Here is a 13,282-nt window from a genome sequence, read left to right on the forward strand (position 1 = left end):
ATGGCCCTAACCTTGAGGGTCTCCATGGAGTTTGTGAGCATTGACAACTCCCATTGAAATTGCTTATTTCTCATTGTTTGAAGTCAATGACAATTGAGAGTGCTCAGCAGTATTGGGCCATCTATATCTATGGCTTATGTGATAGCCTGATTACCGAGAACAGAGCTTTATTCTCCTCACAATAGCTCAGTTACCAATATGTAGTTTTCAAAATAAGTAAGCCATCGCCACGTCCTTTACTCTTACACCAATTTAGGCTGCGTTTTTCAGTTGCCATGGGGAATATAGATGCCCAATGTCAATTAATTTCAATGGCTTCCCAAATCCTGTAGGTGGCTTTGAAAATCAGTCGCCATCATCTAAATCAAAGCTAACCTTCTATGACACAAAGGGCCACATTTTCAAATGGGCTGTTTCAATTTTGAGGATGCCATTTGCACATGCAAAAGTTGGTACCCAAAAATCCAAGTACTTGCTCCACTTGGTAGGTGCAAGTCAGGGGATTTAATGTGAAAGTATTCAGATTTTGTTCCCACAGCAGGGAGGTTGGGACTCATCCCCTTTGAAAAAGCACCCCAAAGAGAACAACTTCCTGCAAACGTCATGTCAGCTTTGCAAGAAAAGATAGGTTGCTCATGAGCTAAAAAGCAAAGCATGGTCGAGTTGTTAGGGAATGGGCCAGTAACTGGGGAAACCTCTCTCTGCCACTGACTTCCGGTGTGACTGTCAGCAAATCACGTAACCTCTCTGTCTCAGTTTCCCCCATGTGAAAAAAGAGAATACCACTACCTACCTCACTGGGGTTTGGCAAGGCTAACTCTGATGTGTATAAAGGCTTTAAGAACCGCAGATGGAAGATACCATAGAAGTACAAAGCAGAGGGCTCCTAAGTGCTACAGTAATACAAACAATAAATAGCAATCATGATGAATTATTACCATCACCAAAGAGGTATTTTCTGAGGAGCCAGTGGAAGACTGAAAACTGTTTATAGCATTTGATCAATATAACTGCAGAAGGTACTGAGGAATATAGCGAACAAAACGTGGCCCTCCTTGCAACACTAGATGTCTCTAAAGTGATTTGAACCAACTGCTGTGCCGGGGGCCGATGCTGTTTCATATTGCCATGTGAGGGGAGCAAGTGAACCTGGGCCAAATGTTTGCAATGAAATCTGAAACTACCTGGGTTCAGTTTTGTAGCAAATAGGAGACTAAGCTCAGGCTGGCTGAAAGGGAAATAGAGGGTCACTGACCTTTCAGGCAAACCCGACCCAATTTCAAACTAACCTGGGGCAGAGTTAAGATTTCAAAGAGAAACCATGTGAATCTGGCAAGCACACGTGACTTCTGAGAAACGATGGTGTGTTCAAGGCTTCCACTGAGTTTTGCTTTGAGATTTTACAGTTGGATCAAAACTTAAGCTCATCCCAAAACTTGGGGATGTGAACCCAGCAAATGGAGCCCCCAGCAAACATTTCCATGATAACACCAAGCTTTACACAGTGCCAGGAACTAGAGATTTGGTGACACAAGGCTGTGTCAAAAAGCTCCAGGGCCCTTCTGGGAAAAGACAGAGATTGATCATATCATGAGAAATCAAAGCAACTGGTGTTTTTCCAAGAATCTGCCTCCTTTTTCCTTCACCTTGTGACATTATTCCTTCCCTCCTGCAGACACCTTTGCTCGTATGTCACTAGGGGTCAAATAGGTAGGGCAACAGCATAGAAGTCTGAACACCTGAGTTCTAGTCCCAGCCCTGCCATGAAGTCACTGTGGGACTTTGGGCAAGTCACTTCATTTCTCTGTACCTCAGTTTCCCCCACTGCAAAATGGGGATAATGATGTATACCCACATTTGTAAAACATTTTGAGAGCTACAGCTGACAGGTGCCAAGCATGTCATTATCAGTCAGTCATCTAACTGTTCACCTCAGACTGCGAGCTGTAGATGGGAAAGGACAGATTTTGCAGGTGTGGCTCGTTGGGTGTGCAGAAGCAATGAGATGACCAGGTGACCACTGAGGTTCTCTTGGTGGTCAGAGGTCTGAGGGCACATCCTCACTGAAGCAGGGTCCTTACCAGACAGTGCTGTGCTGGAGACGATGAGTTCTTTGAAGTGCTGCCCTTGGCCCAGCATCTCCCCCTCAGTCCTGCTCCCATCTGGGCCGCTGGAGAGCTGGGAGACGTTGGTGTTTGCATCTGATGTAAAGATAACTCCAGGCTGGGTGTCATCTGCATCTTGCTGTCATTTCAGTCCATGCTGTTTCATGGTCTCCCCTCGTGTCATCATCTTGCATTCATGTGCTCATCCCTCAGGGTTTTTAGGAGAGGATTGTGATCCCACCCAGCCCAGGCTTAGATGCCAAGTGTTCTGCCCGCATGCCCTCCCTCAGCATCCTTGAAACTGTCCTTAGCACTGTGTGGTGCCCCTCCCGTTCCTTACGGCAATGTGAACATCCGTTACACAGAGAAGGGGGACAGACGGATCGCATTGCACTGGGGAGAAATGAACAGAGTAATTGATTTGTGCAGGAGCTGAGCTCACGCAGCAGCTGTGCTCGGTGGAAAAAGAGATGGCCTCATTCCCCACTGTGTCCATTACCCTGTGTGCAAAACAAATAGACCTTTGCTCTGCCTATAGAAAGAGGATTCCCTCACCTCAACCATGCCTCAATAGCGATTCCTCTTGGAGGCTTTGTTTGCACTGGGGATTAGCCTTGGTTGTAGTGATTAGTAACCAGCCGCACAGGTGCGTGCCCCTAACAGCTCCAGAAAGCCACAATTTACACCATGCTGTAATTCACCTGTGCTGGCCATTGTGGAAAACCAGGGGTTTGACTGATTCAGCTACACTAGCTGCTGGCCATGGCTTGCTGAAATCAGGGAGTCATCCCCAGAAGAGAGAAGGCCTGAATTTAATATGGCTGAAAAGGGCCAAAGGCAAGTGAGGGCTTAACTCTGCTCCCATTGAAGTTAATGGGAAATTTGCCATTAGCTTCAATAGGGGTAGTTTGGGACCTTGTTATTCTTATCTTAGCCCATAGGTGACAGCTGAGAGGACTGAGCAGAAGACAGGGCTCCAGGAACAAACTGGGTCTAGCATGGACATCCGTCACGGCCTTGGGAAAGTCACTTAAAATCTCTGTGCCACAGAGAGGAAGGATGGTCCAGTGATTGAGGTACTAGCCTGCAACTGGAGAGACACAGGTTCAGATTCCTACTGTGTCACAGACTTCCTGTGTGACTATGGGGAAGACACTTAGTCGCTCTGTGGCTCAGGTCCCCGTTTGCAAAAGGGGATTGGACACTTCCCCACCTCACGGGACTGTTGTGAGGATAAATACATTGAAGGTCAACAGGTGCTCAGATACTGCACTGATGGGGGGAGCTACAAACCAGAGAAACTAACCCTTACCTGTCTCACAAGGGTATTTCTGAGGATTACGCCGTTAATGTTTGTGTGGTGATGTTGAGTTACTGTAAATATGATAAAAACTGCATGTAAAGAGTTTGCATTTAATGCACTGGTTAATGGCCCATCTTCCCAAAAGGAGGTTGCTTAAACCCCCATCCATTTTTAATGACCTCCTGTCCTTTGGACAGTAAAAGCAATAAATTGAAATATAACATACGTCAGATGTCTCTGTTCACAGCTCTCTTTTAAAGGCCTCAGCAGCACATGCCTATCCTGCACACACTTACAGCTGTGTATTTGCCAGCCTTACCCAAGTTGGTTGGGTGAGGCTCACAATCAGCAGTACCAGGACAGGAGACACAGCAAACACTGCTGACGTAGTTTTCTCTGAAGAGCTATTTATGGTTCCCTTTGCCAATCTGCCATTGCCATCCACCCCCTTCCTTGACATCTCAAGCGAGTTCTTTGAATCTTGCCATATTGAATGTTGGATGTTAGCAATTGCTTTAATAAGCGAAAGCCATTTCATGTCCTAGCCAAAGAGAGAGATTCACCAAAGAAACCTCCATGTCACAGTTGCGCTAACAATAATGCTGCATTGGGACACTCACGCCAGACTCTCAAACTCTGAAAGGGACTTTGTTTAGTATATAGTTGCCCCATGCAATCCCAGCATCTTCCCCGGGGCCCCCACCATTCAGTGGCTGTTATGAGTCCCCATGTAGTGGCTAAAAGAAAAGGAGTACTTGTGGCACCTTAGAGACTAACCAATTTATTTGAGCATGAGCTTTTGTGAGCTACAGCTCACTTCATCGTGAGCTGTAGCTCACGAAAGCTCATGCTCAAATAAATTGGTTAGTCTCTAAGGTGCCACAAGTCCTCCTTTTCTTTTTGCGAATACAGACTAACACGGCTGTTACTCTGAAACCTGTCATGTAGTGGCTGGCTCACAGAAGTTACCACAGCTACCAGTCCGGGGAGTTTGTCCTATATAAACTCAAGCCGGAGTGATTCATGCTTTTGGTCCTGGAGATCCTTAGTTCAGACCCCAATAAGAACCTGCCACAGGAGTTTTTACATTTGAATATCGTACAGCCAGGTCCTTCTAAAGCAACTTCTCCGTCAATGCGAAAGTTGAGTTGCTTAATCACACTAGAAATGTTCTGATTGTGCAAACCTAGTTTCCTTAAGTGTATGTATGAATGAATAATCCCTGCTAACTGGGAGGAGGCGGAGTTCCTACCCTGCTCCTAGTACAGTAAACACACCGGGTTCAAACTTACCTCCTTCCTTCCTGAGGTGCTGTGTTGTTAACTGTGATAAAAATGAGCATGTTCCTGCCAGAGCTTAGTGGTTCCTAGGATGGCTTCCTGCAGGACCTTTCTGTCCTTGCTTCTTATTCCCTCTGCCACAGGGAGTTACCAATGCTTTTATATCCTGGATTGATGCACTGAGGATGTTCAGTGACAGTGCAGGCCATTTGCCCTACCCTCACGTCAGGCTGATTTCCATACATGGCAGTCAGGCAGGGCCCTGGCAAGGGAAAGGGCTCGGGCTGTTGCATAAAGCTGACTTCCCTTTCTGCAGCCATTTCTGAGGGGGATTTTCCCCCAACCCAAGGAGTAGCTGACATCACTGTTGAGCCGCCATGGATTGGCAGCTGGGGAGACCCTTTGAGCCAACTCGACTCCTAGCATGTTATCTCTGAGCAGCTCAATTTCAATCCACTGGAAGTCTATGGGGAAGCATGCTGCTTTAAGTCTGTCAGGTCAGCGGTCCCAGGTCTGGTGATGCAGCACTTTTGAGTATGCTTTTCCACCCACTTCATAATGCAGGCCCATTGAGAGCAGACCCAAGGTCATTAGAACAGCATTGGTGCAATGAACACCCTCATTAGTTCATGTCCAGCTTGGAAGTAGCTGCCCTTTTATAGCATGGGCTGCCATTTCAGCAGGGGCTGCCTGGGGCATTCACAGATACAAGCTCTCATCACGGATGTATGCTGTATGTTGCTACTGCAGATAGGTCTCTGCAAACATCTGCTCAATGTACAGCAAAAAAGCTAACACAGTGTTCGGAACCATTAGGAAAGGGATAGATAATAAGACAGTAAATAATAATGCCACTATATAAAGCCATGGTATGCCCACACCCTGAATACTGCGTGCAGTTCTGGTCAACCCACCTCAAAGATATACTGGAATTGGAAAATGTAGAGAAGGGCAACAGAAATATTTAAGGGTCTGGAACAGCTTCCATCTGAGGAGAGATTAAAAAGACTGGGGCTGTTCTGCTTGGAAAAGAGACGACTAAGAGGGGGTATGGTAGAGGTCTATAAAATCCTGAACAGTGTGGAGAAAATGAATGGGGAAGTTTTATTTACCCATTCACATAAAACAAAAACCAGGGGTCACTCAATGAAATGAATAGGCAGCAGGTTTAAAATAAAGAAAAGGAAGCACTTCTTCCCATAACATGTAGTTAACCTGTGGAACTCATTACCAGGACATATTGCGAAGGCCAAAAGTATAACTGGGTTCATAAAAGAACGAGATAAGTTCATGGTGGACAGGTCCATCAATGGCTATTAGCCAAGATGGTCAGGGATGCAACCCCATGCTCTGGGTATCCCTAAGCCTCTCACTTCCAGATGAGATGACAAGGATTGGATGACAGGGGATGGATCACTTGATAATTGCCCTGTTTTGTTCATTCCCTTTGAAGCATCTGGCATTGGCCAGTGTCAGAAGACAGGATACTGGGTTACATGGACTGTTGTCTGACCCAGTTTGGCTATTCTTATGTTCTCATGTTCTTATATGCTGACCAACTGTGGTTACCCTTATATTCAAGCACTCTCTCTGTGAGTTGAAACAATAGCCATTTTGTTTTCAGAATGGCTACAGTCTGTACAGAAGAGGGACACACTGTGCTCTCATGGAGATTTTACTTTTGTTGTTTTCTTGGTTTGGTGGTTTTGTGTGTGTGTTTTTTAAATTCTAAAATATAGTTTCTTCTGACTGACATATTTGGGTGCTCTTTGGGTATAGAAAAGCAGAATTCCACCTCCACCATCTTGTTATAGCCTTGCGTCAAGAAGCAATAAAGAAGCTCTTAGTCTAGCTCTGCTAATCTGAGGAGAAGACTCAGGGTTTCACTTATTTAATACTCTGCCATTTGGGAGACTGGAACAGGAAACACAAGCTGGATATTTCCTATCATATCAGCAGTAAATAGTCCCTCCAGGTCTCCCAAGGACATGAAATGTATATTTGCCATGTGGCTAGTTATGCCAAAAAGCGGCCTCAGCTCAACTTACTTTTTTTTCCACAGGTGTAGGAAGGAAAGTGTCGATAACAAAACCTCAACCAATCTAATATTTTAGATTTCTATAGCACCATTCACCATGCAGAATCCTTAAGCACGTTCCAAATTCTACAGAAGGGACCCAATTCACTGCTGCCATGTACTTGGGGAGTCATTTATGCAATGTGGATGTAAAAATCCCCCATAAGTTTTCTATGCTTAAAAATAGGAGTACTTGTGGCACCCCACCCCACCCCCGCTCTCCTGCTGGTATTAGCTCATCTTAAGTGATCACTCTCCTTACAATGTGTATGGCAACACCCATTGTTTCATGTTCTCTGTGTATATAAATCTCCCCACTGTATTTTCCACTGAATGCATCCGATGAAGTGAGCTGTAACTCATGAAAGCTTATGCTCAAATAAATTGGTTAGTCTCTAATGTGCCACAAGTGCTCCTTTTCTTTTTGTGAATACAGACTAACACGGCTGCTACTCTGAAACCTATGCTTAAAAAAGTCATCACTTTAAAATCTGATATCCTGGAGCCTCTCACAAATAGAATCAGTGGCTTCATCTCACCTTGGAAAGCTGGAAATCTCCCTTTCTAATGGCATAAATCTCTGGTTTCTAGACCTTCAGGGTCATGAGATATTGGACCTTAAACCTCTCCCTGGACCAGGACTGAATATTGCTCCTCTGGGCCTTGAATCACTGTAGTATTTTGAGGAAAGAAGGAAACAGGTGTCCAGGTTGATTTGTTTGAAAATCGTGGCTGTCTTAGAGAGTGCAGGGATCTGGAATGTTGGAAGTAATCCCAGAGGAGATGGATTAGCAGGCAGAGTGCAGGTAAGGCAGTCAAAGGCACATGACCAAGAATATTTACCACAGGGATATCAACCCCAGAAATGTGGCATATGGACATACAATGGATCCCTTCAACAGAGCTACTGCAGTCCAGACTACCACCATGCTACACAGCAGTATGGGTGAGGAGGGGACGGAAGTTTTACCAGATCACACTCTGATATGAAAACTGCTATGAAGACCTTCATGGTCAAGGCAGAGATGGAACCTTTGTTCTTACCATCTCACCTTGAAGGCTTCACTCTCAGGGATCTCCATTTATTTACCCGGGACACTGGAGGAACTGGATGGGCCCTGCACCTCTGGTCACAGCCTGGGTAATGGAAACCGGAGGCTTAGACCATTGAGCCATCCCCACATCCTGACAATATTCTCATCCCCCAGAGCTTTTCCTGTTCCCTTGTTACCTGGCAGGCTTCATTGTGCACTGTGATTGCTCCTGCACATTTAACAGACGTACCCTCTTTATTTCTTTGATGACACCCAACCATTTCCCCAGCACTCCCCAGAGCCAGTCAGACGACGCTAGCCTCTGAGGCTTGCACGCCTGGAGAAAAAGGCTGCTTATGTTTCTGAGGACGTGCTCTTGATTTTTAGGAGATCTGCATAAAGGTATAATTGACAGAGGAGGATGGAGAAGCCACCAGTGTCTTAAAGCCCATTTAGGAGTCACCTCAACAGCGTTTCTTTGCTGTTGCACATTAGAGGCCCTTTATGTTCTTTCAACCATAGATCAATGTCAATTGCAAAGCCTCCTTTATAGCCTATGATTCCCCCTTCATGTTTTTAGCCTCATGCCATATTGCGTCTGACTCCACTCAGTGTTTCCACAAGGGCTGCCTGCTCAGTGCAGGAAGCTAGGTGCTCAGAGAGTCCCAGGAAAAGCTCACCTCTGCTCACCAGTGTCTATGTTACCTGCTTTGGAGTCTCCTTTGGCAGCTTCAGAAGGGAATAACCAGCCTCTCTTACAGTACATGAGCCTGATGGGGGCAATCCCTTGAGACTTTCTGCTCAGTAATGGGTTTGCAGTGCTGATGCAATTGTAACCGACCAGCCAGGGTCAGTGTGCGTTACGCATCCCCACCAGCATTTGGTTCACAGAGCATATGAATGTATTACGGCTCCCTGCTACAGTGTCTGGCTTTTTAGCTTCAGCTGTAAACACTCCTGCTAGCTCTGGGAGGTCTCTGGTGCATCAGCCAAGATGGTGGGTGTCCATAGGTGCTAGAACTGAGGGTGCTTGGTTTTGATCAGATACAGGGTTTACAGGGTTCACTGGCTCTCAGCACCCCCATTATATGAATTGTTCCCACACCCTTGTGGGTGCCCCAGAAATTGGGATCCTGCTCCCTTTGAAATCAATGGCAAAACTCAGCAAGAATGGGATTCAGTTTTTGTTGAACAAACTGCCAAGTGCATTACGATCTACGTGTCAGGCTTGCAGTATCACCTGTATGCCACTTCTCTGACTGATCTCATGAGATTTTTCCTGTGTGCTCAACCCTGAATGGGGATTGTGATTTCCAGGGGATTGACAACACTTTTCCTAGCCCCCAAGTCTGCTTCTTGATTGTAAATCAGCAGACTCTTCTCCCTCTCAAGTACAGTGAATCACAGGCAAGAGAAAGGGGAAGGATAATCTCGGATACTGGAAAATAATAATAATAATAATAATACAAAATGCCTCTGACAGCTCTGTTTAGCTTATTAATGTTCCTAATAACTAGTCCCTTCTGTTCTCCCCTAATTGAGTTCTGGACTTTATAATTCCCAGTCTGTGTCATGAGCAATTCCCCGATTAGCTGTGCTGTGGCAGACAGAAAGATTACACGAGCGATTTTGAATGCACAAAACAAGATACCAAATTTTACACTCTGTGGATTACAGACACAGCCCTAAATCCGTCGCTCTGCATTTGAAATCAATGAATGCACTGCGGATACAGATTGAGATTGAGGCTGGGACTGATAGCTGAGAACAGCACACATGTCCCGGGGAGGGCCCTGGGCGATGCACACCTGTGATTTACCAAGCTAAGCAACAAAAGATTTGCACTCTTTCTCTCTGACACAGTGCTAATGCCAATAAAGGCTCTACTGAAGAGCACATTACCAGCCTCCATTGCCTCATCACTCTATGTTAATTATAACCCACACAACAAACACTTGTCTATAAAACATCCCCGCTCCTGGCTGCACTGATTTTCCCAACTCCCAGCCAGAGGCTTGACCAAACAGAATAGATGCCATCGTGCCAGAATGCGAGCCGAACTGTGGCCCTTGCAGACAGCCAGAGGAGTGCGTGGTAATAAAGAAACAAGACTCCCGAAGAATGTGCATGTCTATGAGAGCATGGGATTGTCCTTGGCACTTCTCTACCATACAACAGGGTTAAAAGAATAATCGTGTGGGAGCCTGGCCCATGCCCCTCACCCAGAAAGGAAGAAAGAAAATATTGAAGGTCAAAACCATGAAGGTCAAACTTCTAGATGGTGAATACTGAGGGCCAAACAGATCAAGTCATCTCAATGCCTCCTCTGTCTCCTTATGCTATCTCTACACCAACCCCACCCCTTTAGATGGAAAAGCCGTGGGCAGACCCATGCTCTTGCCCCCTGCTACCTCTGTGCTGGAGAAGTTTGCACAGGATGGCATCGAGTCATGGATCACAACTGTCCCCTACCTATAGGGTGACCAGAAGTCCCGATTTTATAGGGACAGTCCCGATTTTGGGGGCTTTTTCTTATATAGGCACCTATTTACCCGTCACCCCCTGTCCTTATTTTTTACACTTGCTATCTGGTCACCCTACCTACCTACCCCTGGGCTCCATCAGAACCAGGATCACACGGATATGTATATACAGCTTAATTAGGAGCAAAGAGACCAAATCAACAGGCATATTCACACGTCTTTTGTGAAGATATACAGACAAAAAGAGGAAGCAAAAGCATCTGAATAGATATAAACATCTCCCCTAAAACACTCCAGAAACTGTACATTAGGAATCAGATGGTAAGAATAATGTGTGTTTAAAGAGAGGTTTCAGAGTAGTAGCCATGTTAGTCTGTATTTGCAAAAAGAAAAGGAGGACTTGTGGCACCTTAGAGACTAACAAATTTATCTGAGCATAAATCTGTTAGTCTCTAAGGTGCCACAAGTACTCCTTTTCTTTTTGTTTAAAGAGAGTGACATTTCCCTACAATGATCAATGTATCGGTGCCTCTTTACAGCCAAAAGGCTAGGTGATTCCAACTTTGTCTGTGTCCTTGCTATGTCCCCCTCATTTGTTATAACCCACTACGACAGCTACAGACCATATAGCTCTCTTTAAGCTGTCGTAGTGGGTTATAACAAATGAGGGGGACGTAGCAAGGACACAGACAAAGTTGGAATCACCTAGCCTTTTGGCTGCAAAGAGGCACCGGTACATTGATCATTGTAGGGAAATGTCACTCTCTTTAAACACACATTATTCTTACCATCTGATTCCTAATGTACAGTTTCTGGAGTGTTTTAGGGGAGATGTTTATATTTATTTTCCACTGAATGCATCCGATGAAGTGAGCTGTAGCTCATGAAAGCTTATGCTCAAATAAATTGGTTAGTCTCTAAGGTGCCACAAGTCCTCCTTTTCTTTTTGCGAATACAGACTAACAGGCTGCTACTCTGAAACCTGTATATCTGTAGTCCATCTCCTTTTCTTTGGCAGACTCTGACACACAGCTGTTTCTAGCACAATACGGGGGGGGGGGCGGGGGTTGGGGGGGGAAGTGGAGGGGGAAGAATCCAAAGGATTCCCTCCGCCCCCCACCCACCCACCCCCGAAAAAGATGACAAATCCTTTGAGCAGGAAAATGTCAATAGCAACTAATTGGGTTGATGGAAATTTCAAAGTGTATTTGTTTGTTTAGCATCCTGCCTGCAGGATTAATGACTAATTAAACAGAGAAATGAAACCGTCAATGCAGAATGTAAATGAGAACGAACAAAATAATCCATTCAAGACTGAAAAAAAAAATGTACAGCTAGAATCCAAAACAAAGGCTGGCGATTTCTTTTTTAAAGGCCCCGTTTCTATTGAAAAGATTTTAGCTGATGATGCAGTTTCAAAAAGAAATGGATTTCCTAATCTAGCCATCTGTGGTTTTATTTTGTTAAAACCACTTCTGTATTTCCAGCATGCTGCTGCCGCTCTCCCTTTCTAATCCGGTTTTAGGACGAATTCTAAACGTGCCCCCCAGAAATCACAGCGGAGATTCTCAGGAGCATCCGCAGCAATAATTATGCAACAGCGGTACCTCCTGCAAACCAAGCAAGCAAAGGAAATAAGCAAGTGACACAGAGCCATGCAGTTTGTCCATCTAGATTTTAGGCACATGCAGTGCTTACACTTGTGTGAATGTTTCCCCCTCACTATCTGACCTTCAGGGAGCAAGGCATGACACAGGAGAGCAGGCTTTTGAACAGAAGGCATTCAAAGTGAGCTCTCTGCATTCACTGTTGTTTTGGCCAGACTGCCCTGCTTGTGTGGGCAGAGACCAATGCATCAATAGAGACAATTACTGGCAGTCCAAACTCATTTGGCATGGCAGTCCCATGACCTCTCTCACACAGAGAGCTGCAGAAATGAGCACATACACCTTCAACAGGCAGATCCAGATCTCTCTCTCTCTCTATTCACCTGCATGCAACCACTATTCACCCACCCACCCACACAGCCTTCCACAGACTCAGGCCTGTGTGCTCCTCTTTCCCTCCTTGGGTCTGGTATGTATGGAAGGGCAGGTAAGAAAAGCAGCAGCCCCTACCTTCTCTCCCCAGACTGTTGTTCGCACAAGTCACACCTTGGAAGCTGGATGTTCTGCAGAGAGGAGGGAGGGAGGACGGAAGAGGCAAAAAAAAAAAAAAAAACCCACCCTGGGAGTTTCCCACAATGCATCGCTGCAGTCCGCATAAAGCTGAGGAGAGGAGATGGGAGGGAGAGTGGGCGGTGCAATCAGGAGAGAGGGGCCAGGATGCTGGAGGAAGAAAGGATGCTGAGGACTGGCCAAGAGGGGGGCGAAAGGGGAGGTTAAGAGTGGGTCATGTCAGTCTCCTGGGTCCTCATTACTCCCCCAGGAATCCTTTTCTCTCTCAGACCAGCTGATTGCTCACAGCTGGGACGGGCTCTGTGGCTAGGGACTCTCCCCAGAGCACAGCACTGAGCTCCTGCCTGCCATGAGGAGCAGCAGCTGCTGCATTCTCTCTCTCCGTTTGGAATCCTGAGCGTGCTTGCAGCAAACTGGATTCCTCGTGAGGAAGAGCACCGAGGTGTGGTGGTGGTGGAGGGTACATGGGGAGTGTTATTCTGGATTGCTCAGTAAAACAGTACCCCTCATGGTGAATGTGTGTGTGTGAGAGAAGGGGAAAGGGGGGTTAATCCAGATTATCAAAACTGGATCTCCCCATCCCCAAAAAATGGATTCCCAAGCATGTATGCATGCTGGGGGCGGGGGATGCATTGCAATATGGATTGTCATATAAAACTGGATTCCAGAGGGATGGCGTGCGTGGGGGTGGGGGTATCAAGGGAAGAAAGATTGCCAAGGGAGTGGCTGTGTGTGTAGAAGTCCATTTGTTAAGGAAGGATGGATCAAAGCTCACCACATGTGTGTGCGAGTAACCCCCCATTGCACATCTGTGCAGGTGCAT

The 13,282-nt window shown here is 46.0% G+C and overlaps 1 protein-coding gene across 2 annotated transcripts in view; it reads right to left on the reverse strand.

Annotated features, from left to right (window-relative positions):
• Positions 1-13,282, reverse strand: part of CEND1 (cell cycle exit and neuronal differentiation 1) — a 41,931-nt gene that overhangs the window by 13,030 nt on the left and 15,619 nt on the right. The window contains exon 1 of one of the 2 annotated variants that reach the window (XM_084631914.1): positions 12,400-12,474. The exons of the other annotated variant lie outside the window; for it this stretch is intronic. The gene's annotated coding sequence lies outside the window, so the exon portion shown is untranslated. Of the gene's footprint in view, positions 1-12,399; positions 12,475-13,282 lie in introns of those variants that run through there. 2 annotated transcript variants of the gene reach the window in all.

The sequence above is a fragment of the Lepidochelys olivacea genome (assembly GCF_965140295.1).
Source record: "Lepidochelys olivacea isolate rLepOli2 genome assembly, chromosome: 6".
NCBI classification, from domain to species: Eukaryota; Metazoa; Chordata; order Testudines; family Cheloniidae; genus Lepidochelys; species Lepidochelys olivacea.